The sequence below is a fragment of the Panthera pardus genome, unplaced genomic scaffold, assembly GCF_024362965.1.
Source record: "Panthera pardus isolate Hobbes unplaced genomic scaffold, ASM2436296v1 HiC_scaffold_15, whole genome shotgun sequence".
NCBI classification, from domain to species: domain Eukaryota; kingdom Metazoa; phylum Chordata; class Mammalia; order Carnivora; family Felidae; genus Panthera; species Panthera pardus.
In genome coordinates this window covers 47852270-47877857 of record NW_026526710.1, presented here as the reverse complement: position 1 = coordinate 47877857, position 25588 = coordinate 47852270, and the positions used below count along the sequence as shown (strand labels likewise).

Sequence of the window (25588 nt, the reverse complement as noted above, 5' to 3'; positions counted from 1 at the left end):
AATTTGTGTATCTGTTCGTTTTGGTCTCATAGCCAACGCAGTTTGTTTAATTTGGTGAAATGCAAGACGGTTGGGAATGTTAACATTTGTAATCACTAACAAGATAGTAGGGGCATAGGAGCATAATTAATCCAATAATACTTAAATATTTTTTTAATACTTACATATTTTAATTGTGGGGAAAATTAGGGCTGTTTCTGAGTCTTATACGTAAAACATATATTTTGCTTTTGAAAGTGAAGCTGCCCACGTTTTGGAATCTTCATTTTGATACACACTCCACAGTTTCAGGAGCACTCAGTTCTACTAGTATCTGCCTTATTTTCTTGGAAGTCTAATAGCAATTTTTGTTTCATGAGTGAGCCATATTACTTAGCTTTCTTCAGTTTTGAATATGCTATGTCATCCTGTGAAAATCATCTCATTAATTTCCTTTTTGTCTTTTCCGTTTCCTTTTTGTTTTGTTTTGCTTTTTAAGCGCACACCAAAAATTGATTTTTACCTATAAAGAATGACTTTTATGTGTTTCCGTAAGAGTGATATATACACTTTGCTCAATTATCTTTGTTTTATGAAAATAAACCTATTCCATAAAAATTAACAAGTCCAGGGGCGCCTGGGTGGCGCAGTCGGTTAAGCGTCCGACTTCAGCCAGGTCACGATCTCGCGGTCAGTGAGTTCGAGCCCCGCGTCAGGCTCTGGGCTGATGGCTCAGAGCCTGGAGCCTGTTTCTGATTCTGTGTCTCCCTCTCTCTCTGACCCTCCCCCGTTCATGCTCTGTCTCTCTCTGTCCCAAAAATAAATAAAAAACGTTGAAAAAAAAAATTAACAAGTCCATTGCAAATGCAAATTCTCTGTCGTTACGTTTGGTGGATTTATTAGTGAATGTGTATTGATCGCCTGCTCTGTCAGCGTGAGGTATGTCTACAGAAAACATATTTTATTTCTGAACACATCCAATCAAGCAAGTTGAAACCTTTCGAAAATTATGAAGACATCCTCTGATAACTTATCGGTTGTATTTCTTAGTTTCAAAGTCAAGAAACTTATGTACATAGACATGGCACTCTTACAAGGTCCCTATGGCACTACTGGGAAAGTTACATAGTGCCTTTCAACTCCAGAGAGAAGTAATGATTAATGGATCTGTTGGTAGAAAAGAGATGGAAAAGTGTACACATGAGTATTTTTTTAAATCTACATTTAAATTTGTATTTTGCGAAAAGGTGTTCAATAAGAAAACTTCTTTACAGTGTTATGCAAACACGTGATTATGTATCAGAAACTTGCTTAGATTCCCTTTCCAACCAAAATACTGCTACCCATTTTAAAATAAAATGGAAAAATGACCAATACAAAATTCTCCTTCTTTCGGAGGCTGCCTACAAGTGAAAGCAGATTTTGTGTCATTTTATTTGGCCTTTCCTTGTATCTGTTGTATTTCTGTATGTGCTCGTTAGACAAATATTAGCACTCTGGATTTATTGCCTTGTATTTGCAAGTATGCCAACTGAGAGATCTAAAATGGCCAGTGTGGTTTATCTGAAAGAGGAAGTGTACTTAAGATCATTTTATTTATTAGATCTGAAAGGCTTCTACATAAATGCACTGAAATAAATGCTAGTAATTTCTTGTACTCTCATTTTTTTTTTTTTTTTTTTTTTTTGCTTCTCATGGAAATGTTTGTACTTTTTTATCATTGTCTTTTATGAAATACAATGTTCTAAAGACTTCGTGTGACACTGTAGTTATTTTCGCTCAGGAACTTTTTGGGGGTTTTCTAGGGTTGTTGTTGTGTTAGTTTTCCTAAATTTAAGGTGAATTGTTGATAAATACCTTGGTTGCACTGGGATTGCAACAGAAGCATGAAGTGACCACAGTGTCTGCCTTTGGAACAGTTTTAGTTAAAAATAAACATTTAGTGATCTCCTCATAGCCTTTAACACAGAAAAGACACAGCGATATTTAAATATTTTTCGTCACGGGCGCCTGGGTGGTTCGGTCGGATAAGTATCCGACTTCGGCTCAGGTCATGATCTCACGGTTCGTGAGTTCAAGCCCCGCGTCGGGCTCTGGGCTGACAGCTCGGAGCCTGGAGCCTGCTTCAGATTCTGTGTCTCCCTGTGTCTGCCCCTCCGTTGCTTGCACCCTGTCTCTCGCATTGTCTCAAAAATAAATAAATGTTAAAAAAAATTTTTTTAAAGAAAAGACAGTGCTATAGCACTCAAAATTATACTACAATTAAAAGAAAAAGATAAAAGTTACAAAAATAGAACTTGTGTATGTTTCTTAGCACATTCTTATATTTTCATGGACCTGAATTCAATTGCTTATTTATTTATTTTTTATTTTTATTTTTATTTTTTTAATAAGCCACAATAAGTGGCTTATTATTTTTTCAACGTTTTTTATTTATTTTTGGGACAGAGAGAGACAGAGCATGAACGGGGGAGGGGCAGAGAGAGAGGGAGACACAGAATCGGAAACAGGCTCCAGGCTCTGAGCCATCAGCCCAGAGCCTGACGCGGGGCTCGAACTCACGGACCGCGAGATCATGACCTGGCTGAAGTCGGACGCTTAACCGACTGCGCCACCCAGGCGCCCCTCAATTGCTTATTTAATCTTCCTAACTCCATCAGTTGAACGGTATGCTCTGGAGGCTTTCTAAGAAATACCAGACATTACCTACGCTCATGGAATTTATTGTCTTCCGTGGGTAAAATCGATATGGAAACAACTGAAAAACCTACATACTGGCAAATGAGGTGCTCAATTGTGTCCTCTGTAAGTGTTGGTTTTGTGTTCCCTAATGCAGGGTTAGGCCAATAGAGTATCTGTGTAGGAGAAGCTTTTCCCAAGGCACAGAATATTTCTTAGCAGTAAACCCTGTGCTTCAGAAGGATAGTTGAGATAATTGTCTACAATTGATCTTGAGGATTTGTGGTTAACTTTTTCATAGGACTGTATAAGCAAAGACTCTGGAATCAGATTGACCTGAGTGTGAATTCAGAGATCCCCTATTATTAGCTGTGAAATTTTAGCAAAATTTTAAATCCCCGTTGTCTTCAATTTCCTGATCTTGCAGCTGAGGATCATAGGAACTACCCGAGGATTGCTGGAGAGATCCAATGAGCCAATCCTAACCGAGCACTTAGCACAGTGCCTGACATGCTGAGCAAAAACTTGGCTTAAATTAAGCCAGTTTTCAGCTCAAGGCTAACAAGCTTTTCTTTCATGCAAATTGTCTTGGATCATACGTATTTTTTTAAATTAATTAATTTATTTATTTGAGAGAGGCAGAGCATGAGTCGGGGAAGGGCAGAGAGAGAGGGAGAGAATCCCAAGCAGGCTCCGTACTGTCAGTGCAGAGCCCCACACGGGGCTTAAACCCACGAACTGTGAGATCATGACCTGAGTCAAAACCAAGACTCGGCCGTTTAACCAACGAGCCACCTAGGCGCCCCTCTTGGATCATATTCTAGGAGTGATAAACTGCGTTCTTTGATTCTACTAGGAAATGAAGTCAGTGATTACCCTCTACATGACAATGTATGTAAACAATTAGTAAAACTGGCAAAGGGCCACAATTACATTTTAGCAGTAATAGTCATGAGAATAAATACAACATATGGGAATCACGCTCTGTTTCCTCAGAGGGTTGTGTGATTTAAGTAGCTGATGTGGAAATCACCTATTACGATACTTCTCTTAATGGAAGTCATTCAGTAACTTGAAGCTTCTCTCGGTATTGCTACTGAAGAAGTTACATGTCCACGTGGGCCTGTACTGCTTTTTCTCTTCTACCTTGGCTTTGGGGTTTGGCTTCTTCACCTCTCTTTTTCCCAGTGCTCTCAGAAGACTCTTCTTCCTCTGCCTTCCATTCTTTCTCCCTTCTCCCCTCTTTGGTCAGTAACACTTTCTAGGACCACTGACTAGCCCTGTCTAGTAGTATGTTCTATGATGATGGAAATGTTCTGTGACTGTGCTGTCCAGTACGGCCACTAGCCACATGTGGCTGTTAAGCACATGAAATGTGTCTAGTGTGAGCAAGGAACCAGATGTTTAATTTTGTGAAATGTTATATGTTTAAAAAAATTTTTTTTTAATCTTTATTTTTGAAAGAGAGAGAGAGACACACAGAGTGTGAATGGGGGAGGAACAGAGAGAGAAGGAGACAGAATCTGAAGCAGGCTCCAGGTTCACAGCTGTCAGCACAGAGCCCGACGCGGGGCTTGAACCCACGGACCATGAGATCATGACCTGAGACGAAGTTGGATGCTTAACCGACTTAGCCACCCAGGCGCCCCAAATTTTAGATAAGTTTAAGCAGCCACATAAAGCATATGATCTCTACACTTGCAGAGCTTCAACTTCATAGTCTCCCCAAGTACATGCAGGAGACTCTCAAGTCAAATCTCCAGCTTAGAATTCTTAGCTCCTGACCCGCATTGTCAACTATGGACCCATCTCTACCTGCTTGTTCACAGAAATGTCCTCAGCTGAATTTATCATGTCTCCCTTCAAAACTTAGTCTTCCTCTTGTTTTACCATCCACTTAGTAACTCAAGGCCAAATCTGAGAGTCACCCTCCCCCTTCTGCTCAGCACAGTCAACGTGAGCTCCACCTTTGAAGTCTCTCTGGAATCTATATGGTCTTTTGTTTCTGCAACCATTGCCTGGATCCTCCCCAGTCTTGTCTTACTGCAAAGGTACGCCTGTTTTGAATCTGTCTAAAATATTGCCACAAAAATTGTGTCTTTCAAAATACTACCTTGCTTTAAATCTTTCAGTGGCTCCCCATTGCCTACAGGAAACAGTCCAAATGTTTCTGTTTGTCATGTAAGGCCTTAAGATGACCTATCTTCCGCCTGCCTCTCTAGGACCACCACCTCACTTCTCATCCCTCTTGCACCCTTTTTCATTCCCCAGCTGCCTGTGAAAACTCCCACCTGCCCGGCCTTTGCTACCCTCCTCCATGAGAGGGTCTCCTGCGTATCTCTTAAGACACTAGCTCCTCTGGAAGCTGTCTCTGGCCAACCGAAGTCAAATGTGCCACTCACTCCCTTACATTCCTACTCTACAGTACTACCCTATTAAAGCATGTCTCCTGCCATTACATTTATTTGTTTATGCATTTTCTTTCTCTCTTGAAGACTGTTCACTCTTTGAGGGCAGCGGTCTGTATCAGTTGTTTTTGGACACGGAGCATCTAGCACAGTGCTCAGCGAAAGAATGATTCTGCCCGGGCAACACTATTTGCCATCTGTTCAGGCAGCACACTCCATAGCATTCTAAATTACTGTGCTGTTAATACATATGCCATACCTACTTAAAGCTGTGTTCAGCAGGATCAGTGCCTTAATTAGGACCATTAAGTGCCAGGGCACTTGGGTGGCTCAGTCGGTTAAACGTCCAACTTCGGCTCAGGTTGTGATCTCACGGCTCATGGGTTTGAGCCCCGCATCACGCTCTGTGCTGACGGCTCAGAGCCTGGAGCTTGCTTCAGATTCTGTGTCTCCCCATCTCTCAGCTCCACCCCCGCTCACACTCTTTCTCTCCCAAAAATAAATAAACGTTAAAAAAAGGACTATTAAGTGCCATCATCAAAATGTATCTGATGTTTCAGATACATTTCAGCCTAACCACAAATGTATGTGAATAGGGAGTCAGGCCCAAGTTTTTACTCAACATATTTTTAAAATTTAAAAGTATTTATTAAGCTTTAGAAAATTAATATAGATGAGTGCATAAAAAGAATAGAATAGTGAAGAATTCACTGCCAAGACAATTTTTATTGACGTTTTAAAAATCCTAGAAGGTGGAAATCCCCCTTCCAGCAAAATAAATGTCACAAGACACTACTGTGTTGATGAAAGAATGAGAGCAGATCCTGGGAAACACCTGGCTGACTTAACACCAGAGAGAAGGTGTTAATTTATCTCTGGAACATAATTTCTATCTTGAGGCAGTTTAAAAATGTATTTACTTGATTTCCAAAGACTTTATTTTACACAGTTATCCCTCCCCTTGTCTCTTTCTTCATCTGTTTTTCCTTCTTCTCTTCTACCAACACTGTTAGAATCCATAAAAAAATCACAGTGGCAATTCGTTTTGCTTCAGTCTTTATGAAATCCTGTGAGTACTTTTGTTCTGGCGGAACAGGGTCACCATGGTAACCAGATTTCCCCTTCATTATTCTCTTAATCTCTTGTCCTTGGACCTTGTATAAACATCATTTTGCATAGGGTAATTATGCAGTCTTAACCTATCTGGCAACTGCTGGCAGCCTTGTTTCTGGTATCTCCAACCCCAATATTTCTGGGCATTTATTAAGCACCTGCTGTGTCAGGCACTGTGCTGTGCTGGGCACATGGGAGTGAATAACGCAGTTCCTTCCCCTGAGTGGTCTACGGCTGAGCAGGGGAAATGCTTGCCAGGGGCTTCTCATGGGGACCGCCCCTTTGCCTCTAAAAACTTTATAACCTACTCGGAAACCAATTAAAATATGGACAAAGTCTTGGACAGGTCATATAGAAGAGGGAGTTCCCAAAGAGTTGTGTCCACAGGGCCTGTGGGAGGAGAGCATCACCTTGCTACCACAGAGAGGGCAGGGGTGGGGAGTGGTAGGGACAGGGTTTGGCTACTGCTGCTGCCAGTTGGGGGTGGAGAGGGCCCTGGTTTTTCTGGAGAATAGACAGGTAAAATTGGAAAGTGCCTGCCTGCTGGCCTTCGCTCTTCCTGGTTCTTGGGCTACAGTGAACCAGCTTTTCTTGGGGGACTCTTCTGGGGGTATCTGCTGTCAGCATTTCTGAGCTGCACACATCCCTAGCACCCAGGCTGGGATACTGAGGGGGCAAGAAAAAAACTCAGAATTCACCCCTGGGTTGTTTCTCGTCAAGTCCCCATGTCCCCAGGGAGTTGGCCTTCTTTACTGCTCCACCTCTCAGTCTTCTGGTAGGGTTTCGTTGTTGGGCGATTCGTGGGAGAAGTGAATGGGATGCATCTACCCCATCTTGTCCAACTCACAGAAATGTCACATAAAAAGAAAGATCAGGAACTGTTGTATCTTGACTGTGTGTCAGCACAGTAGTTGTGACATGGCGTTATCACTTTGCAAGATGTTACCACGGGGAGCAGGACTTGGCAAAGGGGACAGGGATCTTTCTGTATTGTTTCGAACAACTGCATGTGAGTCCACGGTTACCTCAAAATTAACAATTTCATTAGAAAAGAGGTAAAGGGCCCTATAGGAAAGATGATCGACTCTTCTCACCAAGAGAAGGACAGATGAAAATCACATGGAAGTACCACATGGAAGACTGGCAAAAACCCAAAAGTTTCACCGACACTTTGGGGGGGGCTGTGGAGAAGCAAGTGCTCTCATACACAGGATGCAAAATGTCACAACCCCTGTAGAGAAGAGTTTAGCATACCGAACAAAATTACTAAAGCATTTATCCTTTGTCCCAGAAATCGTTTTTGAGGCATCTATTCTAAACACATATCTCTACAGATACGAAACAACATGCCTACAAGTTTATTCATGGAGGTGTCACTTCGAATAGCACAAGATTCAAACTAAGCAGAGGGAACTGGTTGAATAGTCACCCACACACTAAAGTGCTTTGCAGCCATATGAAAGAGGGCACATCAATTCTCTGTTCTGATATGTACTGCTTTCCAGGCTAACAGTGTCCTGTGGGAAAAAATAAAGTTCACAAATGATATAAAGTGCTGCCTTTTGTGAATGAAAGAAGGAGAACTAAAAATGTATGTGTGTTTGCTTCTCTTTTACAAAAGAGCGGCTGTCAAGACAAACCACCGACTCATAAAAATGGTGGTCTGTGGGGAGAGGGAGGGGAACAGTGGGGCAAAGATCATGGGGTTGGCAGTGAGACTGATTCTTTAGGTGTGATTGATTTTATATAGTTAGGAACTGGAATCGTGTCAATGTTTTTACAAACTCCAAAAATTAAATTTAAAGCAAACCCTAAAATCGATTTTAAAAAGAGACAAGTTGAAAAATGTATTTGGGCAAAGCAGAACAAATGTTGTTTTTCATGAGCTAACAACTAACCTTAGCAATAAAGAAAATAATTCTTGTTTGGTCATTGTTTTTGCTACATTGGATAAATGTCACTGCTACCATGTTTGCATGTTTTACCAGCTCTTTTATTCTTCCTATTTTTACTGTACATTTTTCTTTTTCTTTCTTTCTTTTCTTTTCTTTTCTTTTCTTTCTTTCTTTCTTTCTTTCTTTCTTTCTTTCTTTCTTTCTTTCCTTCTTTCTCTCTCTCTCTCTGTCTCTTTCTTTCTCTGTAGAGTTTACTTTGCATTGTTTTTTTTTTAATTTTTATTTATTTTTGAGAGAGAGAGAGAGAGAGAGAGCGCGCGAGCATGGACACGAGTGGGGAAGGGGCTGAGAGAAAGGGGGACAGAGGATCCAAAGTGGGCTCTATGCTGACAGCAGAGAGCCTGATGTGGGGCTTGAACTCATGACCCCTGAGATCATGACCTGAGCCAAAATCAAAAGTCAGACACTTAACCAATTGAGCCACCCAGGAGCCCCTACTTTGTATTGTGATTGTGACAAATGTAATAACTTCTCTTTTGTGGCCGTATCAGTGGGTTTGGCAGCCCTGCCCAAGACCCTTTCCCAGGGAAACTGCCTTAGCCAACTCCTCAAAGGAGGATTTCCACACACCCTGTAGCTCTCCTGGCCACTGCTCCCTGGACAAAAGGTAGAGCCTTGCCCAGAGAAAGCACAGCAATACACAAACAAAGCCAACCAGATTCTCTGAAATTTGAAGGGACTTAAGCACTGAGGCAGGTAATTTGGGGGTGGGGACCAAGTCTAAATTTCCTTCCACACGGTTAAGCGAGCAGAGAAGCTGGTCTGCAGAGAGAATGAAGAAGACTCCTATTGGGAATCTTGCAACCCAGACGTAGATAAAAAGGTAGTTACTTCAGTCCCCAGTGGCTTTCCAGACCCAGTCCCTGGTGAGGCCCAGCTGTGCCCATTCCATTTGTGTTCTGTGAGAAACATATGAATCCTTATGTAAAATCCCTTGTCATTCAAGTTTGCTGGGTTGGGTTTGTGTTTCTTAAATCAAATGACCCCTAATTGAGACATCCATTTCTCTTTTTTAGAAAGTATTCTTTAAATTTTTTGTAATGTTTATTCTTTTTTTTAATGTTTATTTTTTTAATTTTTTAAATTTACATCCAAATTAATTAACATATAGTGCAACAATGATTTCAGGAGTAGATTCCTTGATGCCCCTTACCCACTTAGCCCATCCTCCCTCCCACAACCCCTCCAGTAACCCTCTGTTTGTTCTCATATTGAAGAGTCTCTTATATTTTGTCCCCCTCCCTGTTTTTATATTATTTTTGCTCCCTTCCCTTATGTTCATCTGTTCTGTGTCTTAAAGTCCTCATCTGAATGAAGTCATATGATATTTGTCTTTCTCTGACTGACTAATGTCACTTAGCATGATACCCTCCAGTTCCATCCACATAGTTGCAAATGGCAAGATTTCCTTCTTTTTGATTGCCGAGTAATACTCTATTGTGTATGTATACCACATCTTCTTTATCCATTCATCCATCAATGGACATTTGGGCTCTTTCCATACTTTGGCTATTGTTGATACTGCTGCTATAAACATTGAGGTGCATGTGTCCCTTCGAAACAGCACACCTGTATCCCTTGGATAAATACCTCATAGTGCAATTGCTGGATCAGAGGGTAGTTCTATTTTTAATTTTTTGAGGAACTTCATCCTGTTTTCCAGAGCGGCTGCACCAGTTTGCATTCCCACCAGCAGTGCAAAAGAGATCCTCTTTCTCCACATCCTCACCAACATCTCTTGTTGCCTAAGGTGTTAATGTTAGCCCTTCTGACAAGTGTGAGGTGGTATCTCACTGTGGTTTTGATTTGTATCTTCCTGATGGTGAGTGATGTTGAGCACTTTTTCATGTGTCAGTTGGCCATCTGGATGTCTTCTTTGGAGAAGTGTCTGTTCGTGTCTTTTGCCCTCTTCACTGGATTATTTGTTTTTTGGGTGTTGAGTTTGAGAAGTTCTTTGCAGATTTTGGATACTAACCCTTTATCGGATATGTCGTTTGCAAGTATCTTCTCCCATTCCGTCAGTTGCCTTTTAGTTTTGCTGATTGTTTCCTTCTCTGTGGAGAAGCTTTTTGTTTTGATGAGGTCCCAATAGTTATTTTTGCTTTTGTGTCCCTTGCCTCCAGAGACGTGTTGAGTGAGAAGTTGCTGCAGCCAAGATCAAAGAGGTTTTGCCTGCTTTCTCCTCAAGGATTTTGATGGCTTCTTGTCTTACATTTAGGTCTTTCATCCATTTTGAGTTTATTTTTGTGTATGGTGTAAGAAAGTGGTCCAGCATCATTTTTCTGCATGTCGCTGTCCAGTTTTCCCAACACCACTTGCTGAAGAGACTGTATTTATTCCATTGGATATTCTTTCCTGCTTTGTCAAAGATTAGTTTGGCCATATGTTTGTGGGGCTATTTCTGGGTTCTCTATTCTGTTCCATTGATCTGAGTGTCTGTTCTTGTGCCATACTGTCTTGATGATTACAGCTTTGTAATACAGTTTGTAGTCTGGGATTGTGATGCCTCCTGCTTTGGTTTTCTTTATCAAGATCGCTTTGGCTATTCAACGTCTTTTCTGGTTCCATACAAATCATAGGATTGTTTGTTCTAGCTCTGTGAAGAATGATGGTGTTATTTTGATAGGGATTGTATTGAATATGTAGATTGCTTCAGGTAGTATCGACATTTTAACAATATTTATTCTTATTATCCAGGAGCATGGAATCTTTTTCCATTTCTTTGTGTCTTCTTCAATTTCTCTCATAAGCTTTCTATAGTTTTCAGTGTATAGATTTTTCACCTCTTTGGTTAGATTTATTCCTAGGTATTTTATGGTTTTTTGTGCAACTGTAAAGGCAATCGATTCCTTGATTTCTCTTTCTGTCGCTTCATTGTTGGTGTATAGGAATGCAACCGATTTCTGTGCATTGATTTTATATCCTGCAACTTTGCTGAATGCATGAGTCAATTCTAGCAGTTTTTTGGTGGGCTCTTTTGGGTTTTCCATATAGAGTATCATGTTATCTGCGAAGAGTGAAAGTTTGACCTCCTCCTGGCTGATTTGGATGCCTTTTATTTCTTTGTGTTGTCTGATTGCAGAGGCTAAGACTTCCAATACTATGTTGAATAACAGTGGTGAGAGTGGACATCCCTGTCTTGTTCCTGACCTTAGGGGGAAAGCTCTCAGTTTTTCCCCATTGAGGATGATCTTAGCATTGGGTCGTTCATATATGGCTTTTATGATCTCGAGGTATGCTCCTTCTATCCCTACTTTCTTGAGGATTTTTATCAAGAAAGGATGTTGTATTTTGTCAAATGCTTTCTCTGCATCTGTTGAGAGGATCATATGGTTCTTGTCCTTTCTTTTATTGATGTGATGAATCATATTAATTGTTTTGCAGATATTGAACCAGCCCTGCATCCCAGGTATAAATCCTGCTTGGTCGTGGTGAATACTTTTTTTAATGTATTGTTGGATCCGGGTGGCAAATATCTTGTTGAAGATTTTTGCATCCATGTTCATCAGGGAAATTGGTCTGTAGTTCTCCTTTTTAGTGGGGTCTCTGTCTGGTTTTGAAATCAAGGTAATGCTGGCTTCATACAAAGAGTCTGGAGGTTTTCCTTCCATTTCTATTTTTTGGAACAGTTTCAAGAGAATAGGTGTTAACTCTTCCTTAAATGTTTGGTAGAATTCCCCTGGAAAGCCATCTGGCCCTGGACTCTTGTGTTTTGGCAGATCTTTGATTACTAATTTGGTTTCCTTACTGGTTATGGATCTGTTCAAGTTTTCTATTCCTTCCTGTTTCAGTTTTGGTAGTGTATATGTTTCTATTTCTTCCAGATTGCCCATTTTATTGGCATATAATTGCTCATAATATTCTCCTTATTATTGTTTTTATTTCTGCTGTGTTGGTTGTGATCTCTCCTCTGTCATTCTTGATTTTATTTCTTTGGGTCCTTTCCTTTTTCTTTTTGATCAAACTGGCTAGTGGTTTATCAATTTTGTTAATTCTTTCAAAGAACCAGCTTCTGGTTTCATTGATCTGTTCTACTGTTTTTTGGTTTCAATAGCATTAATTTCTGCTCTAATCTTTATTATTTCCTGCCTTCTGCTGGTTTTGGGTTTTATTTGCTGTTCTTTGTCCAGCTCCTTAAGGCGTAAGGTTAGGTTGTATATCTGAGATCTTTCTTCCTTCTTTAGGAAGGCCTGGATTGTATATAATTTCCTCTTATGACTCCTTTGCTGCGTCCCAGAGGTTTTGGGTTGTGGTGTTATCATTTTCATTGACTTCCATATACTTTTTAATTTCCTCTTTAACTGCTTGGTTAGCCCATTCATTCTGTAGTAGGATGTTCTTCAGTCTCCAAGTATTTGTTACCTTTCCAAATTTTTTCTTGTGGTTAATTTCGAGTTTCATAGCTTTGTGGTCTGAAAATATGCACGATATGATCTCAATCTTTTTGTATTTACTTAGGGCTGATTTGTGTGCCAGTATGTGATCTATTCTGGAGAACGTTCCATGTGCACTGGAGAAGAATGTATATTCTCCTGCTTTAGGATTAAATGTTCTGAATATATCTGTTAAGTCCATCTGATCCAGTGTGTCATTCAAAGCCATTGTTTCCTTGTTGATTTTTTGATTAGATGATCTGTCCATTGTTGTGAGTGGGGTGTTGAAGTCTCCTACTATTGTGGTATTACTATCAATGAGTTTCTTTATGTTTGTGATTAATTGATTTATATATGTGGGTGCTCCCACCTTTGGTGCATAAATGTTTACAATTGTTAGGTCTTCTTGGTGGATAGACCCCTTGATTATGATATAATGCCCTTCTGCATCTCTTGATACAGTCTTTATTTTAAAGTCTATATTGTCTGATATAAGTATGGCTACTCTGGCTTTCTTTTGTTGAAGTAACCATGATAGATGGTTCTCCATCCTCTTATTTTCAATCTGAAGGTGTCTTTAGGTCTAAAGTGGGTCTCTTGTAAACAACATATAGAGGGGTCTTGTTTTCTTATCCATTCTGTTACCCTATGTCTTTTGATTGGAGCATTGAGTCCATTGATATTTAGAGTGAGTACTGAAAGATATGAATTGATTGCCATTATGATGCTTGTAGAGTTGGGGTTTTTGGTGGTGTTCTCTGGTCCTTTCTAATATTTGTTGCTTTTGGTATTTTTATACATATATATATATATATATATATATATATATATATATATATATTTTCATCTTTTCTCCCCTCAGAAAGTCCCCCTTAAAATTTCTTGCAGGGCTGGGGTTTAATGGTCACAAAGTCCTTTATTTTTCGTTTGTCTGGGAAACTTTTAATCTCTCCTTCTATTTTGAATGACAGCCTTGCTGGATAAAGAATTCTTGGCTGCATATTTTTCTGATTCAGCACACTGAATATATCCTGCCACTCCTTTCTGGCCTGCCACGTTTCTGTGGATAAGTCTGCTGCAAACGTGATCTGTCTTCCCTTGTAGGGTAAGGACTTTTTTTCCCTTGCTGCTTTCATGATTCTCTTCTTGCCTGAATATTTTGTGCATTTGACTGTGATGTGCCTTGTTGATGGTTGGGTTTTTTTTTTTATCTAATGGGGGTCCTCTGTGCTTCCTGGATTTTGATGTCTGTGTCTTTCCCCAGGTTAGGAAAGTTTTCCGCTATGATTTGCTCACATAACCCTTCTACCCCTATTTCTCTCTCTTCCTCTTCTGGGACTCCTATGATTCTGATGTTGTTTCTTTTTAATGAGTCACTGATTTCTCTAATGCTTAAACCGTGCCCTTTTGCCTTAATCTCCCTCTTTTCTTCTGCTTCGTTATTCTCTGTACATTTGTCCCCTATATCGCTGATTGTCTGTTTTGCCTCGTCCATCCTTGCCGCCGCTGCATCCATCCATGATTGCAGCTCAGTTATAGCATTTTTAATTTCATTCTGGCTATTTTTTACTTCTTTTATCTCTGCAGAAAGGGATTCTAATCTATTTTCAACTCCAGCTACTATTCTTATTATCGTGATTCTAAATTCTGGTTCAGACATCTTGCTTGTATCTGTGTTGGTTAAATTCCTGGCTGTTGTTTCTTTGTGCTGTTTCTTTTGGGGTGAATTCCTTCGTTTTGTCATTTTGAAGGGAGAAAAGGAATTAATGAGGTAGAAAAATTGAAATAAAAATAAAAATTAAAAAAAATGAAAATTAAAAATTAAACACACACACACACACAAATTGAATAGATGATGCTAGGTCCTAGGTGTGTTTTGGTCTGGGTGTTGAAGGTGGTTTGACAGACTAGAGAAAAAAGGGGGGGACTGGAAGAAAAAAAAAGGAAATTGAGAATTTGAAAAAATGAATACACTGAAGTAGACTGAAATGAGATGATGGGGGTAAAACAGAATTTGAAAAAATATACACAAATGTAAAGAATATAGTAGAAAAAAATTAAAGAAAAATATTTTTAATAAAAATTAAAGATAAATATGAAAATTTTCTTTTTCTGTACTTAAGAAAAAAGAAAAGAAACGAAAAGGAGAAAAAAGATAGAAAAAGAAATTGTTTGAAATTTTGAAAAAGTGAGTACACTGTAGTAGACTAAAATAAAATGATGGAAGTAAAATAGAATTTGAAAAAATTTACATAAAAGCAAAAAATATAGTAATAAAAATTAAATAAAAATATTTTTAATAGAAATTGAAAGTAAAAATGAAGTTTTTCTCTTTCTGTATTCAAGAAAAAAGAAACAAAAAAGAGAAAAAAAGAAAAAGAAAAAAAGGAAATTGTTTGAAAATTTGAAAAGGTGAATACACTGAAGTAGACTAAAATAAAATGATGGAAGTAAAGTAGCATTTGAAAAAATTCACACAAAAGCAAAACATAGTAATAAAAATTAAAGAAAAATAGTAATAATAAAAACAAAATAAAGAACATAATATATTATATATAAATAAATATATATAATATATAATAATAATATATAATTATAATATAATAAATAATAAAATAATAAAAAGTAATAAAAATTGAAAATAAAAATGAAATTTTTCTCTTTATGTATTCAAGAAAAATAAAAGAATTGTAAAATAGAAAAAGAAAAAAGAAAAAAAAAGAAATTTGAATAGATGAACCTGCTAACAGATTGACGTAGGACTGAAATTGCTTCGTTTTCCCCTAGAAGTCAGTCTATGTAGCTCTTTATAGTCCATAAATTAAACCAGCAGTGAGACTTGTGTTCTTGAAGAGGGAAGTTGGCCCAGTTGGGCGGGGCTCAGTGTAACAGCTCCACTCTCCACTAGATGGCGCTGCTAGCCTACTGGAGTGGGTGCTCATAGGTGTGTATGCGCATGTGTGGGAGCGGTGAAAATGGCGTCAGCCCTCTACCCAGTCTGTTCTCCCAGATCAGCAATCGCGCACCCGTCCTTTGTCTTCAGCTCTCGTCCACTCCCCGCTTTTTCACTCTCCGAGACCAGGCCCCAGGCAGTACCTCTCTCCTGAGTTTTGTCTCAGATGCGACTGTTTTCCCCGACCCCTCACTTCCGACGGACTGTGGCTTTGACCCGTTCCGCCCCTCTGCGGGAGGGTCTCACCAAGCAGTGGCCAAATGAGCAACGGCTGAATATCGGTTGCACCCAGGAACACCTGCTGGATCCTGCTGCTGCCGGTGCCCTGAGGTCTGCGGCCAGGTGCCAGCCCGCCGCAGAAAAACTGCGCGAGACAGTGTAGCAGCAGCATTTCAGGGATTGTGGAAGATCACAACACACATCTGGCACCAGGCTTCACCCTTAACGACCTTGCCCAAGCACGAGTGAATGTGGCTGCCTTCTGGGGTCTGCTGGGACCAGGTGGCTTCAATAGTCTCTACCAAATGTCCTTCCAGCAGTGGAACCGCTTTTCCCAGTGTGGCCCAAGAACCTCCCGGACCCCACTCTGTTCCTGGGGATTCGTCCTTCCACCAGAGCACCGCCAGGTATGGAGCTGCGGAGTTGCAGCCTTTGCGCTCCCCTTGTTTACAGTCTTAATGGAATTTAAACCCTCTCCTTTCTCCTTTCTCCCTTTTTAGTTTAGTCCCTGAGGCTGTTTCTAATTTTCCACTTTCTCTCCAGCTGCTTTTGGGGAGGGGTGCTTTTCCCGTATTCTCCCCCCCCCCCCCCCCCCCCCAGTTTCTGTCCTCTCTCCGCCCGCAAAAGCGGTTCCCTACCTTTCATGGCTTCTCACTCCCCAAATTCACCTCTTGGCACTGCGTACCTGCTGAATTCTGTGGTTCAGGTTGTGCAGATTGTTGTGTTAATCCTCCAATTGGTTTTCTAGGTGTGCAGGGTGGTTTAGTGTTGGTCTGGCTGTATTTCATGGATGCGAGACACACAAAAAACTTCCATGCTGTTCCGCCATCTTGGCTCCTGCCCCCTAAAGTGCTAGGTGCTTTCTAGGCCCGTTTTATGTCATCTACCTCATTACTCCTCCTCAGAATCACTCTGAAGGAGTAGAAGTAGGGATCAGTTGAGAAGCCACAGGAAAGAGATTCAAGGCAGAAGAGAATAAATTGAATGCTTCCCATTCAAGATTAATCAGAGAGCATATGAGAAATTTTATAAACCCCAGAAATTTACAGGCCTGAGAAAAATCTTTCTAGAAATTGATTCCTGACTCTAGACTTCAACCTTCAAGTCCAACAATTTATTAAAATTAAGAAAAAAATGACCAACAAACATTTATTGTTCTTCTAAGTCTGCAGTCTGCTTCTAAGTTACAAGCAATATAGCATTGCTTTTATAATGTGCTTTTGTAAGGAAATAAAATTTATCCAAAGGCTTATGAGTATACATTGGGAAATAATTGAGTAATTTTTTAATAACACTTTTTAGTAGGTACTTATCTAAAAACATCTTTTGTAAGTCATTTCCTGGGAGTAAATGTAATTTTTTACTCTAGGCCTCGTATCAAAAGTATTGTAATTACCACTCCCATGGGGAGAACAAATTGAATAGGAATCATAAGACCACAGAACTTAGGTCAGGAAGGAACTTTAATCGCCTCTTGGCCTTATGACTAAGATCAAGTAAGGTCAGGAAGGAACTTCAAAATCATCTAGCTCATTTCTTTTTCTTTCTATTTATTTTATTAGATATAAACTAAAACAAAGAAGAAATATAAATGGAATTTACCACTCCTCCACCAGACGCTTGTAAAGTTCCTGTCATTCAATCTACTCCCTGGCCAGGAGACTGGGTTTAAAACTCTGATCGGATCAGTCCATTGCCTTTCTTTACCTTTATTTACCCTAGCTTCCCTTTTACTCATGGGTCCTTTACTTCTTAGCATAAGCCTTCCATCCTCAGCTACTCTATATGCAATATCTAGCCTCTAACTAAACCAAGTTGCTTGCCTTTCACTGAATATTTAATATGCTCTCAAATCTCTGTCCCTGTGCGTTCAGTCTCTTTGCCAGGAATGGCTTTTCCTACTCATTTGCCTGGTGTCTCCTACTTAGCTTCTAAGGATGAACTCAGGGGGTCACTCCTCTGTGAGGTCTCTAGGTCCCCAGGAATCAGGGCAAGTTTTTCTATTGTGCCCCGATAGCATTTATATCTTTCAAGGTCAGTGCAGACTCTCTTTCCTTCTCTCTTTTCTTTCCTTCCTCCCACCCTCCCTTCCTCCCTTCTTTCTTTCCTCCCCTCCTTCTCTTTCTCCCTCCATTTTTCTTTCATACCTGTCTTCAGGTGATCAATACGTGTATGTGGAGTAACCAATACATGTGTGTTGTTACAGATTGAGTAATATTTTTCCTCCCAAGATATCCACGTGCTAATTCCCCTAATCTGTGTGAGGCACTTTGCAGATGTGATTAAATTAAGGATCTTGAAATGGGGAAATTATCCTGGATTCTTTGAGTGACCCCATCTGATCACAAGGATCCTTGTAAGAAAGGGCCAGGAGCCAAGGATGCAAGAGGCCTCCAGAAGCTTAAAAAGGCAAGGAGAACCACTCTTTGAGGTCAAGCATCCAGAAGGAACACAGCCCTGCCAATACTTTGATTTTAGACTTCTGGCTTCTAGAAGTGTAAGAGAATAAGTTTGGGTTGATTTAAGCCACTGGATTTGTGGTAATTTGTTATAGTGGCAATACACTAATACAGTAATACTCATGCCTAAATGCATTAACAAGTCAGACCTTTTAACCTATTAGACATATTTTTTAAAATGGTTTGTTAAAGGGAATAGACAATACACATTAAAAATAAAATGGAAGTGCCCGTGTAGCTCAGTCAATTAAGCTTCCAACTCTTGATTTTGCATCAGGTCATGATCTCAGGGTTTGTGGGTTCGAGCCCCACATGAGGCTCCACACTGATAGCATGAAGCCTGCTTGGGATTCTCCTTTTCCCTCTCTCTCTGCCCCTCCCCTGCTCACTCATGTGCTTTCTTTCTCTCTCAAAATAAACGTAAAAAAAAAAAAAAATAGAGGACAAACGTTCATCCTTTGTAGTCAAAGAATAAAAATTAAAGCAATCATGAGATATAATGATAGAAACATTTCTATTAAGCACAACTGGTAAGGCTTCAGTGTGATAGAATTTTTTACATTAACATGCTCATACTCCAATATTACTCCAAGCAATATAGTTCTTGAGAACTTAATATTACCATGGATTGTTTTAAGCCTTTTTACATGTATGGTGACAATTGGTCTTTAAAATAACATTTTGGAGGAGGTGCTGTGATTATTCCCATTTTACAAACGAAAAAACCCCAAAAAACAAAAAGACAGCCAGGCATGGAAAGCTGATGTAATCTGTGCTAGATCAAACAGCTTGTAATGGTGAAGCCCAGACTACTTCCCAGACAATTTGATGCTCAGGGTCCCACTTCCACTAAGAGATCCTTCTAGAAAATGTCAAGTCATTCACATAATTTAACAGAAGCAAAAAGCTGTATGCTTCATAAAGGTGTTCGTTGTGGCCCTAACTTCGAGTCCCCCAAATGGAGACTATCGAAGTATTATTACTTTTTGAAAGTAATTTTGAGGTGAAAATTACATTATGAAAATTTCAAAAAGTACAAATTGCAATTATTTTATATGTAAATATGAGAAATTGTTCGTGATAAAATAATTGAAGCATGCAAATAATTTTACATGATTGCAACTTTATATAAATATGTTTATAGTATTCTACTAATGAAAATCATTCTATTGTGGTACAACTATGTGTTAACTATAATTTTAGTTTTCTAAACATTAAGTTCCTTTCAATAAAAGTATAATAAAATAATTATCCTTGAAAAAACTCTGCCAATTTTATTCTCAATAAATCACAGGATTGAGTCTTTCAGTTTAGCAATATGCATGAGAAAGCCTATTTTAGAACCATTATTGATTTTTTGGTACATTTTTATCTTAAGAGAAGATGAGTATTTCTATAGCTGTATCATTTGAGACATTCTTGGTCACAAGTAACAAAAGAACTAAATCAGTAAATCCAAAATTGTTTTAAAATTAAAAGTTTATTTAAAAAAACTTTTTAAAAAGTATGTATACTTTTTTTATAAATAAAATGAAATTTTTTTTATAAATAAAAATGGATTTCAAAAAGAACGCTGCATCAAACACACTTAGAAAATAAAGAAATATTGGTTAATGCCAATGAAAATTAGAGAAATATTAGATGTTTTGGCTGCTCCAAATTGTCATCAAGTCTTACTTTCTACCTTTCTGGAACTGGTTCCCCCCTGAAGGTCACCCCTCATAGTTAGGGGACAGCTACCAGCACCTCCCAGGCTGCACTCTTTTAGGGGGGGCGTATCACTTTCTTTTTTCACCATGGAAGAGAAGTCCTGGGTTTCCCTCTAATTGGACCATGTTAGCTGAGCACCCCTAACCTAAAAGATGCCAGAATGTTCATGGATTTTCCTGTGTGTTTGCCTCTTTTCCCCAGGCAGGAAAAGCCTTGATTCCTGACCAGACCCCAAATTCTTATGCAGGACCCTGACTCCCCATGGGGGATCCTCACTCCCTGTGCAGGCCCTGACTCCCCACAGTGGGGGGCTCCTATCCCATGATGCTTCTCTGTGGGGTAACCTGAGATGGAAAGGTCTGTCTTTCAAGATGCTGAAGCAAAACCCACTCAATAGGCTCTAGCTGTAATTTGAACCAATTACAACAAAAGGGACTCTTGTTCTTTTGGCCCTGGCCCTAGGCAGAAGAGCATTTTAGACAGGCTGTTTCTATTTTTAAACATTCTCAGTGCCTAAGTTCTTGAAGTCACTTCCTGGATGCAGAACCTGTACTCAGTATTTGAACTTGGTTACTCCCAAGAGCTGGTGGTCTTTCAGTGTTTCTCAACAAACTGGTTCCTTTCGTGTAGATCTGGTAGGGTCATGCTGCCATTTCTCATGTGTCTGTGTGAGAGGAAAAACCACCTGGTAAAACCCAAAGACCTCGTAAGGGCCCACACGAGAACTATCTGCCTGTTCAGAGCCAAGCCTTTCACTTACTTCTTCAGCAAATATTTATTGAGCACTGACTATGTGCTGGACACTGTTCTGCAGATACTTTGAAATAGATTCCAATGTATTTTCCAAATACTCTTTCCCAGGGAAGGCTGTAGTAGTGTTCATTCAGCACAGGTCATCTAGACAGCTGCTGGGGGCTCTCAGGCCAGACCCAGAGTTCTCTTCCTAAGCCCACCACTGTATTTCCACAGCAGGCTTTATACCCAGTTTCACACCCTCTGGCCTCCTGGGGAGTGACATTCATGGCAGGGACAGCAGGTGGTGGCTGCTGAGCATGGAGGGGAGCACCACATCTCTAGTGTTTATTTAAGCAGGCTTCTCATACCCCTCTCTCCTTACTGGCCGACAGTGGTTCCAGAACAGACCGTCAGCATTTGCATTGATTGCCAAAGATGAATGACCATCTGCCTTGGCTTGAAATTAACTGGGGCAGTACTAACCCACAGCAAATGGGGAACTGGGAAATGGAATTGATTAGGAGCTTATTTCCATTTTGAGAGGCAATGAGAAGTAATGGGGCTGAGGGAGGAGTGTGTTCTACGAACTGTGAAGTAGAAAGAAGGATGGTTGTAAAACTGAGGGTTTGGATGAGAAATAAAATCCCTAGGAAGTGCTGCCTCTGTGGATAAAATGTAGTTTAAGGCATAAATACTCTAAATGTCCTTGTTTGGCAGGTGCCATCCAAATGTTTCAGAAGCTATTTTAATATTGGCGATTTTTGCTTTCTGCCAGCTTCCAAGGTATAAGATTAAAAAGCTTGATTACCTCAAGTTCAGCATGGTAGAAGTTGAGCTCAACATCTCTGCCTACAAATCTGCCCCTCCGTTCATATTCCCGGGCTCAGTGGCTGGCTTGTTCACTCAGTCTGCTAGCCATGATCGCCAAGATCATGGCTGAGACTTCATGGACTCCTCTAATTCTCTCATTCCCACAACAAAGCCACATTGCTACCTGCGGATTTTCTAAATACCTCTATAGACATTGGGGAAAAGGGGGAGGGGGCCGGGAAGTAGCTCATGCACTGAGGAACTGGCCTCAATGTCATCACAAGCTAGTTTGGGGCTCACATCTGGGCAGTGTCATTCCATTGGATGTGACAATATCACAGAACATCAATATCATCAAGGTTGCTCTGAGACCATGATAAAGTAAGACAAAAAAGCAAGTCACCATGAAACCCACAAAACACCAAATGTCCCCTCTCACTGAAAGGAGTAACTGCTTCTGCTTTATTACCAAATTGCAGTTCTTTCTCTTCTCTAGTCTGCCCTCCCTACAGATGGACAGACCCCTGAGACACCACAGAATTGCATCCATTGTCTGACAGCATCCAAACTAGACGAAATCCCACTTCCTCAGACTCTTCCTCAAATCAGTTGAAGCCCCAAACCTACAATAGGTTCTTTTCAACACTCTAAGTGAGACACTTTATGGTTCCCCCTGGTATGTGTTCTCTCTTCCTAGAAAAGGCAATAAACCCAAGTGGTTCAACGACATAAATGTGTTCCTGGTGGATTTGGGCTGGAGAGTATTGACACCATTCTCTTCTCTCTGTTCTGGTTGCATCATGTTCTTTATTACCACCAGCTTATAAAGCTGTAGCAACGTCAAGTATGTTATTCCAGATTCCAAGGTTCTTTCTCTCTGATTCCTCTTTCAAGCAGCCATGAGATTACCTCTCCCACCCTCAGCAGCACATTGCATGAGACTTTCTGTTTATCAAAAATGGGGCATAGTGTTTGACGTTTTGACAACATAAACCCCTAGATGTAATACACTCAGAAGGGCATGATACCACTTCTGTGGTATTCTTACCAAAAATGTATACTCTCATTTCAATCATGAGAATATGTCCGGTGAATCCAAATTGAGAGTCATGCTACAAAATGACTAGTCAGTACTCTTCAAAAATGTCAAGGGCATGAAAGGCAAATGTTATGGGTTGAATCGTGTTTCCCTCCAAAAAGATATCTTTAAGTCCTAACTTCTAGTACTTCGGGATGTGACTTTATTTGGAAATAGGGCTATAGCAGATGTAATTAGTTAAGATGAGGTCAGACTTGTCAGAAAAAGATAAATACTGTATGATTCTGCTTATATGAGGATCTAAAGTAGCCAAATTTATGGACACAGAACGTAGAAATGGTGGTGCCAGGGGTTGCTGTGTTGAGGGGGAAATGGGAAGCCATTGTTTAATTGGTATAGAGTTTCAGATTTGCAAGATGAAAAAGTTCTAGAGGTCTGTTTCAGAATGATGTGAATATACTCAACCCATTGAACTGCTAGCTAAAAAATGGGTAAGCTGGTAAAATTTATGTTATGTGTTTTTTACCACAATACAAAATATATAAAGTAAAAAAACAAGATGACATTACTCCTGTGTATGGTGTCCGGTAAGAAGACAGCCATAGGAAGACAGAGGTAGACACTGGAGAAATACAACTGCAAGTAAACAACCCCCAAATCATCAGCAAGTCACCAGAAACTAGGGAGAGGCAAGGAAGGATCCTACCCTACAGATTTCAGAAGGAACATGGCCCTGCCAATGTCTTGGCTTTGGACTTCTGGCCCCCAGAACTGTGAGACGATAAATTTCTGTTGTTTTAAGCTACCTGGTTTATGGTGCTTTTTAATGGCAGCCCCAGGAATTTACTACAGCAAGGAAAGACTGAGAAACTTACAGACTAGAGGCCACTAACAAGGATTAATTATATCAATGTTATTCTCCCAGTTTCGAATATTGGACTGTGATCACGTAAGATGTTAGCATTAGGATCTGGGTAAGGAGCTCTATGTGCTATTTTTTCCAACTTTTCTTCTCTGAGGCTAAAACTAGTTCAAAATAAGATGTTAAAACAACAGGGCATACATAGCAACAGTTTTCTAGATATGTTTCCTGAGGCAAGAGAAACAAAAGCAAAAATAAACTATTGGGACTGCATCAAAATAAAAAGCTTATGCACAGTGAAGGAAATAATCAACAAGACTAAAAGACAACCAGTGTCTTTTAGTGTGAGAATATAGTTGAAAATGATATACCCGATAAGGGTTATTGTTCAAAATATATGAAGAACTTATACAACTCAAAAAAACAAATAATGCAATTAAAATGGGCAGAAACCATGAACAGACATTTCTCTAAAGAACACATACAAATGGCCAAGAGACCCATGAAATGATGTTCAACATCATTCATCATCAGGGAAATGCAAATCAAAACCACAATGAAAGGGGTGCCGGGGTGGCTCAGTCAGTTGAGCACCTGACTTCGACTTAGGTCATGATCTTGCAATTCATGAGTTCGAGCCCCACATCAGGTTCTGTGCTGACAGCTCAGAGCCTGGAGCCTGCTTCAGATTCTGTGTCTCCCTCTCTCTCTCTCTGCCCCTCCTCCACTCACACTCTGTCTCTCTCTCTCTCTCAAAATAAATAAACATTAAAAAAAAAAACAACACACAGTGACCTAGCATCACCTGTCACAATGGCTTAGACCAAAACACAAGAAACAACAAGTGTTGGCAAGGATGTGGAGAAAAAGGAACCCTCGTGCACTGTTGGTGAGAATGGAAACTGGTACAGCCGCTGTGGAAAACAGTATGGAGGTTTCTCAAAAAATTACAAATAGAATCACATATGATTCAGTAATACCACTACTGAGTAATTACCCAAAGAATATGAAAACACTAATTTGAAAAAATATATACACCCCTATGTTTATTGCAGCACCATTTACAATAGCCAAATTATGGAAGCTACCTAAGTGTCCAGTGACAGAAGTCTAGATAAAGAAGAAGTGGAACACACACACATATACACACGTCCACCACACACATACCACAATGGAATGTTATTCAGCCATAAAAAAGAATGAAATCTTGTCATTTGCAACAAATGGATGGATCTAGAGGGTATAATGCTAAGTGAAATAAGTGAGGCAGAGAAAGACAAATGCCATATGATTTCACTCACATGTGGAATTTAAGAAACAAAAAAAAAGCAAATAAAAAAAAAAAAACCCAGACTCTTAACTATAGAGAACAAACAGATGGTTGCCAGAAGGAAGGTGGGAGAGGCATGAATGGATGAAATAGGTGAAGGGGATTAAGAGTACATTTACTGCAATGAGCACTGAGCTCAGCTATGGAGCTGTTGAATTGCTATATTGTACACCTGAAACTAATGTAACACTGTATGTTAACTATCCTGAAATTAAAAAAAAAGCAAACACACACACACACACACAATAGGACATAGAGGTTGTTTCCTTAAATAAGAAATGCACTCTCACATTCTAATTTAATCATGCCACTTTTCTGCTAAAAACCTTGCATTTGGGATGAGAGGAACAAGTCCTCTATGCTTGTGTTCACTAGCAATTGCTTGGGGTGGTGCATAAGGGTCTCACAGGCTGTCCGCCATCCTTCATGCTGGCCTCCCTGCTCAGGCCTGTTCTCCAGCGATACTGACCTCACTGGGCTCATGTCCATGGCTTGCTTCCCCACTGTTGGAATTTATATGACTCCATTAATTTGTTATCTTTTCTCTGATACTTTCCTTCTTGTCCTCAGGTCACGTCAATCCCCAACCACTCCCTCATATTCCAGAGCACAGCCCTGGGCCCTGGGGAGGAGAGGATGCCAGAGAGACACAAATATATGTAGAAATAGTACAAGTGCACATTCCATTTATTTTCTCTATTTATATCTGAAACCATGAGAAAAATATTCCTTTTCTCCTTTGCCCCTAAAAGCGCTGACTGGCTGGTCTTACCTCAGAGATGAGTCTCCAGGCTTTAGCAGTGTAGCACCTTGAAATATAAGAAAGGTTATGGGGCGCCTGGGTGGCGCAGTCGGTTAAGCGTCCGACTTCAGCCAGGTCACGATCTCGCGGTCCGTGAGTTCGAGCCCCGCGTCAGGCTCTGGGCTGATGGCTCGGAGCCTGGAGCCTGTTTCCGATTCTGTG

General features: G+C 40.1%; 1 long non-coding RNA gene across 1 annotated transcript; it reads right to left on the bottom strand.

The window, feature by feature from the left end:
* Window positions 1-367: 367 nt before the first annotated feature.
* On the bottom strand, window positions 368-1083 carry LOC128777079 (uncharacterized). Its single transcript, XR_008422254.1, has 2 exons — window positions 812-1083; window positions 368-583 (listed from the first exon to the last, which is right to left on the bottom strand). It is a non-coding gene; the product is annotated as an uncharacterized LOC128777079 (long non-coding RNA).
* Window positions 1084-25588: the final 24505 nt, after the last annotated feature.